At 43.4% G+C, this 6815-nt stretch overlaps 1 long non-coding RNA gene across 2 annotated transcripts; it reads left to right on the top strand.

Moving 5' to 3' along the window:
* The first annotated feature begins 822 nt into the window (after window positions 1-822).
* Window positions 823-6596, top strand: LOC144139547 (uncharacterized). 2 transcript variants are annotated; one of them, XR_013316262.1, is made up of 4 exons: window positions 823-902; window positions 2405-2731; window positions 3283-3385; window positions 6453-6596. It is a non-coding gene; the product is annotated as an uncharacterized LOC144139547 (long non-coding RNA). The 2 variants fall into 2 exon arrangements; XR_013316261.1 differs by having other exon boundaries at window positions 2405-3385.
* The last annotated feature ends 219 nt before the right edge of the window (window positions 6597-6815 follow it).

The following is a 6815-nucleotide window of genomic DNA, read 5'->3' on the forward strand; positions in this document are numbered from 1 at the left end:
CAACAAGTTAGGTATACCTTTATTCGTAACTACGTCTTCGCGACCATAGTTTCGCTTTCTCACTGTTTTCAATCATGTTGACGAGATTCTCTGGCTATTATTTGTAAACTTCAATGCGGTGCGTCTCAGCTGTAAAGTTTAAACATGAAATCAACTATAAAGTTTTAGTATGAAGCAACATTCACGACCAACAGCACCTCCCATCACGTTGCCTTTGCCGAGGCTGTCTTCCCTCCGCGGTGTTAACTCACAGAAAAACCCAGTGTGGCGCCGTCATGGATGTCGCATGCTATTGCAGGCCCGCTGGCTGTCGCTCCATGCTCGCGGTAGCTACGCTTGAGGAAACATATGTCATTATCAATTTTGTTTTAGGTTCATAAGATGTGTTCTTATGCCTTTTTTACCTCAAGCGTAGCACGCTTTCAGTGCTACGCAGACAGCACGTGTATGTCTGCGTTTCCTTTGGTGGAAGATGTTTAACAACAGCAAAAAAATCTGACATGATGCCCTCTACCTGTAACAGCGAACAAAGCATGTGTAACAGGTTCGATTGACGTGTCCTCAAAAGAAATTATATCATGGTTTCCTCGCGCGAGCCCGCATTGTAGGAAAGCTCCATCTTCATATGTATGTGATGCAAACGTCCTTCATCAAAGCGTTTGAATGTACAAAGCCTGAGATAACAGGACATAATGGCTTAAAATACTGTTATGCTCTTGGCTTATTTTTTATGGGGCGTTGGTAGCAATGCTACTGCGCCCCTATAAATAACTTCACTATGGTGTCCCTGCGTCGTTTTTCATCTGCCATATTTTTTCTTGCAGTGCCAACGCAACATGTGGCTGCGACCTTTCAGCTGTTCTCAGCAATATAACCAGCGCCCGACGAATTGGCTGGAGAAGGTAAAAAATGTTGCATACGCTTTCTGCGCTGCTTGTAACGTTCAAAGCTGCGTTTTTGACGTCACCGCCGGTTAATCCCTCAGGATCCCCGCCCTTTTTTGGTTATTTCCCATTTATGATGTCCTCCGCGCTCCCCTTCGATGTCATCCCCATTGCCCTACTTCCTTTCACGGCCCCCTGTCACCCCCTTCTGTTACTTCACTTCCGCAGATCACGTGACTCAAGTCACTATTGGGTTTCTGGTGGGTCAGTAGCAACTTGGATAATGGGTCAGTGTTGCACATGACCCACCAGTCACTGACGGATGGCCCATGTGTGACTCTATGATTAGTTATCACTGGTAGGCTACCTGCGAACTTCCATTTGCCAGTCAGTCAGTCAGTCCCCACTAGGTAGCCGACGAACCCCTATCGCTTTTACTTAGTTTGGTGTCAGACAGCCAAATGAGAAGTTTCATGTCTAGCTAGCGCAAAAAAAACTTTACTCAAAATCGATGAGTTAGTGTTTGCAAACCTGCTTCTAATAGATGCGGTCACAAAATTTTAGTAACCGAAATTTTGGTGGGGAGTAACATATAGGCACGTAAAAGGTAAGGACGTGTATATTAAGCACATTTTGATACAGGTTGTCTAATGTGTGGCCACAGATTGTTTAGTAGCAAGAGGAGCAGCACCTTATTAAGTCGAGTGGGTTCGTGGGTGGTCCTCCGTCCAGGACTCCGTTAGTGCGGCCTGCCGACTTCACCTTTCCAGCAAGCCAAAGCTGCTTACTCCGGTCTGAGATGGCAAGCTCACTCTTCCACTGGTCGTGAATTGCATTAGGGATTGCATCAAGGTCTGGTTTTCACTGGCGGGCCCAAAACATATGGAAGAAAGCAGTTTGGCTGCCGCAGTGCCTGCACAGGGGGTAGTACAATGTGGGTGGATGGGGTGTAGCCGCACGGGGTGTGGAAATGTGTTAGTTTGAAGCCGTCAAAGGGCCACTTGTTCTTTTGTTAGCTGGTCAGACGGCGGCAGGAAGGTGCGTCGTGGGAGCATGTAGTGTTGGGTGATGTATGTGATTAGTGAGCGACTGGTCCTCTCGTCATCTTCTTACGGTGCCCGGCAAGCAAGTTCTCGGGTGTGAGCGTGTGCTGCTTGATTACCGCGAAAGGATGAGTGGGCAGGCATGCAGATAACCTTGATTCCTCTCATGGGGGAATTATGGTTTAAAATTCATGCGGCTATCTTGGCTGGAAGAATTTCCAGATTTTTAATGCATCCCCTTATATGCTTGCTCAAAGAATGCACACAAGTCATATGCACTATGCAAGGGGTATAAAAAATTCTTGAATATGCACTCTGGTGCCTCTAGATTTAAATGGACTTATGCGGGACTGATCTTCTGTATTTGGCCGAAAACAATCTCTGCACTATTGATGTTAACGAAGACCATTGCAGTCAAGCTGTGCAGCTACGATCGATGACTATTCATGCAACTTGGTGACTACACTTTTTGTGCAGAACCAAGCCATTCGGAAGCCCACTTAGCCAACTTGGATGCACCACCAAAAGCTCACCAGGGGGATAGTGCATGTAAGCAAACAACCTATATTTGCGGCCGTTTTAGATCCCAACAGATTACTGGACTGAAGAAAGGCACCTTCCGTAGTTCTGGCAATAAATACACGTAGCACACTAAAACAGTAAAATTCCTATGCATTTACTCAATTCTCACTGATTTTCTTTTGAACCATTTATTGCCAGTTATCTTTTTGCAATATAAACAGGCAGGGCCAAATGAAGACAGGTGTTTTGAGGAGGCTTCTGTGCCACTGCTGCCGGTAACGGGTGAGTGCACTCAACATCACGCCGAAAGTACCCACAATTTCCTCAGCAACCTTCTGAAAGCATGAATAGTAATGTTTATTCTATGGCCATTCGTTCATATCAAAAAGAAAAATGAAAAGAGCAACATATTGGTATACTGAAAATAACATGCTCTCTTAACATGTTACTTTTGTCTTTCAAGCTCTAAACATTCTTTCTGGGTATTAGATAAATGCAAATGAAGCCTGGCCTTTCTACATTTACCTACGTTGTATTCCCATTTATGTTACAGTAATTTTAAAGTAGCGTTTTACTATTTTATGAAATAACCATTCTTATTAGTTTCCTACCAATATGGTAGGCTTTAAATGTCAAACGTCTGCCTTGGTCGGTGTGATGTCTTTCTCACAGACAGCTACCAAGGTGTCAGTGCTGCTTTGCATGATCAGTCAGTTTGCTTGTGCTTCACTTCATTAGAATAAGTTTCACGGGGCTCTTGTTTAAATAGCGCGAAACTGTACTTGTTGGTTGTCATACACTCTGCTCACATGTTTTGTGTATCTTTGTGACAGATGCTTCTTCCAAATATGAAAGTGAAACATCGCGCATCCCCGCTCATGAGGCCAGTGGCAGCGGAAAAGGGGTTCTGACAGGCATGCCAGCCAGGATACACATGTATGTTCGAAGTGTGGGTTTTTTTCCAGAATTGAGTATATTTGCAAGGCACACAAAACCTGCCCACTGCGGTGACATAAATCTGTTCGTGTGTAGCGTCTGTCATTCTCAAATTGTGCATCTGAGACACTACCAGAAAGCATTATGGTGTCTGTAAAAAGGAGCATTTGTCCCACCATTTTTCTAAAAAGAGTGCAGCAGTTGCTGACCCAGATGACCCAATGATTAGCTCTGATAGCGAGGACAACAAGCAACAGAGCTTGGATGTGCATGCGAGGATTGTAAGTCTGTGCAGAAGGCTAGACGGCCAGCACAAGTGTACACAAACAGTAATCGATGATGATGTGCAAGAAGCACAAAACATATTGCAAGCTGTTGATGTGTCCATCGACATTGAAAATATTTCTACAGACCGGAAACGGAAAGTGTACTACCAGAAAGCCGGCATCTTCGTGGAACCTAAGGATTGATTGATTGATTGATTGATTTTAAGGTTTAACGCACCGACGCAACGCAGGCGATGAGGCGCGCCGTAGTGGAGGGCTCCGGATTAATTCCGACCACCTGGGGATATTTAACGTGCGCCGAAATGTCGTACACACGGGCGTTTTTGCTTTTCGCCTCTGTCAGAAAAGCGGCCGCCGCGGCCGGGAATCGAACCCGTGACCTCGTGCTCAGCAGTGCAACGCCTTAGCCACTGAGCCACCGCGGCTGGTATGCAACCTAAGGAGGTTCAGCTTGACAAAGAGAGAAAAGCATATGTTGTTGATATAGGAGAGCTCCTTCAGAACCTCCTCAAACACCCACAAATTGTTCCTCATGCCAGGAATCCTTGTCAAATGCAAAATGACTCCCTATTGGCCGATTTCTGAGACGGTACAAAGTTTCGTTCGCACCCCCTTTTTTAAAAGCACAAGAAGAATGTTATTTTTCTGAGTGTTTATTACGACGATATAGAACTCGCAAATCCAATAGGAATGAAAAGAGGGAGGCGAGGAAAGCTGAGCATGTACTATTTGACTTTACTGAACCTTCCACCTCACAAGCGTTCCAAACTGAACAACATTTTTTTGTTGGGGACAGCAAAAGCAGAGGATTTGAAAAAGCATAGTCAATGACTGAAGTTTTTTAGTAATTTCGTCAGAGTTTTAACAGTGCCAGTAATGAAAGAATTGTTTTTGAGACTGATATAGAGCCGGAGAGATTTTGGCGGGCTGTTACGACTGTGACAGGTGATGCAACGGCAACCCACTCACTAGCGGGATTTAAGCAGTCATTTGAGGCTAGAGTTCCCCATAGCTACCACACTTGTCTGGTACCGACGGTAAACTATTCACGCTATAACCGTCCTGGGCAGTGCCCTCTTCATTCTTAAAGTGACATAAAAATGCAGGTGGCACGGCTGAAGGAAGCAGCATCTGTTGCTTACCGAAAGAAGCTCTATAAGAAATTTGGGATAAACGGAAAGTCTGTGCTTTTCAGAGCTCTTTTCTCAACTTTCTTCTTACACAAGATAATTTATATAATCCAATGCATGTACTGCTGGATGGCATTGTGCCTAAAGAAATAGATTTGTTTTTAAATGTGGCAATCAAAGAAAAGCGCGGCTTTCCCATGAAGATCATAATAAGGTCATATCTAGTTTCAAGTTTCATTACTCAGTCAGCAGCAACGACAGGCCAAGGTTGTTCGAACCTCATCTAAAGGTGGTGTCATCAGAAAGTGCATCGCTTGTTTTGATGTTACACATTCCGCTCATCCTGGAGGCCTACCTTCCAGAAGACTCTCCTTTTGTGACGGGTCTTGTTCAACCAGCGCAGATTACACAGTTGATTTTGTCGTCAGTTTTGAGAGCCGAAACTCTCGGGGACTTGGAAGAGTTCGTGGCAAACCACCACGAAACATTTGTGACATGCAATGAAGAAAAGGCTGTTTTTCCTAAGCCGCATATGTTGCTACACACTGTTGCACAAATAAAGACACACGGCCCAGGTCGACGCCGTTGGGAAATGCGCATGGAAGCAAAAAATCCTATTGCAAAAGCAAAAAAGCTGTTGAACATAAAAAATGTGCCATTTACAATTACTGATTTTCTGCAGACAAACATGTCACCTCCATAGATCGACTATGGAAAAACTGAACTTCCGCCTGTCCGCGGTACAACCTCACATGCTCAGGCAGGCATTTTGCAATTCAGGGCTCCCAATTTGTGATGTAGGAAAGACTGGCATTTGTATGCCAAAAATCGTGATTGAAAATGTTGTGCGAACGACTGGTGACATTCTTATAATTGTCAATGGACCTGAACAGCCATGCTTCTGGAAGCTGCGTGATATTATATGCTTTGAAGGCCACGTTTTTTAAATGCCAGCTTTAGAGTTCAATTGCATTTAGGGCAAAAATAAATGCTTTTGTTCAATGTGACACTGTCTATGAAACAGTCATTACACTGACAGTTTGGTGCTTCGATGGCCTGTTTACAGCTACTCTAAAGATAACTATGTTCTCTGCATTCCTCCATGCATTTACATTGCATTACATCTAATGGATATGTAGCTGTAATCTATTTATTGCACAGATGACTACATATGCGCATGCTTAGTCTAAGTGGAGATGCCCAAGCTCCAGTTTGGTTTACGCTATACAGAATCCTGTAATGCTGAACAGTTGCAGAGTGTTTTTGTGTATGTTCGTGAATCTTCTGTGCTGCACCATAGCAACTAACCTAGTGTTCGTTTTACTGAGCTGGACAGCTCTTTTCGTGTTATTACAGTACCTCTGTAATTCTACCGAACAAATTACGACCATGGCATCACTTATAAAACATTTTGGTGACGAACTGTGCTCTAGAAATTGTTTTTTATTCTATTTTACGTATTACCTATACTTTTCTACCATTTTATTTCTGCAATCTTAGTGATGCATACTGTTACCGTCATGTAAATCCCTAGGTATTGCTTTGGGACCTTTGAATTTCTATTATATTGTTGCTAATAAAAGTCATATTTTGCATCGAGCTCATTATTTTGATGTGATGATTGCGATTATTGTTGTTTCTTTTTTATAGTACACCGGCAAGCTACCATTGGTCTTCAGACAACCAGCTGCCAGAATTTTCATTGTTTGTGGAACCATTACTGGATGGTTTGGAAGCAACAGGAAAAGAACACCGCCAACAAATGAGGCAGCTTCGTCACAAAATTATTCATTTTCTCGAGTAAGTAAAAAGGATAGTACAGTTATACACGTAAGTTGTGGTGAAATTTTTTTCGGTAATAACTTATTCAGAATGGGTAGTTGGAACTGAAGGAGCAATGAGAACAACGTAGGTCGTAATTTTAAAAAAAACTATCTTTGATAACTTGCTCAGCCCTATTTCGTTTTGCTGTTGATGAAGATCCATTATAACAAATTGTCCTTGCCCTCTCGT

This window comes from Haemaphysalis longicornis, unplaced genomic scaffold, assembly GCF_048455015.1.
Source record: "Haemaphysalis longicornis isolate Haplotype H1 unplaced genomic scaffold, Haemaphysalis longicornis Haplotype H1 scaffold_5, whole genome shotgun sequence".
NCBI classification, from domain to species: Eukaryota; Metazoa; Arthropoda; class Arachnida; order Ixodida; family Ixodidae; genus Haemaphysalis; species Haemaphysalis longicornis.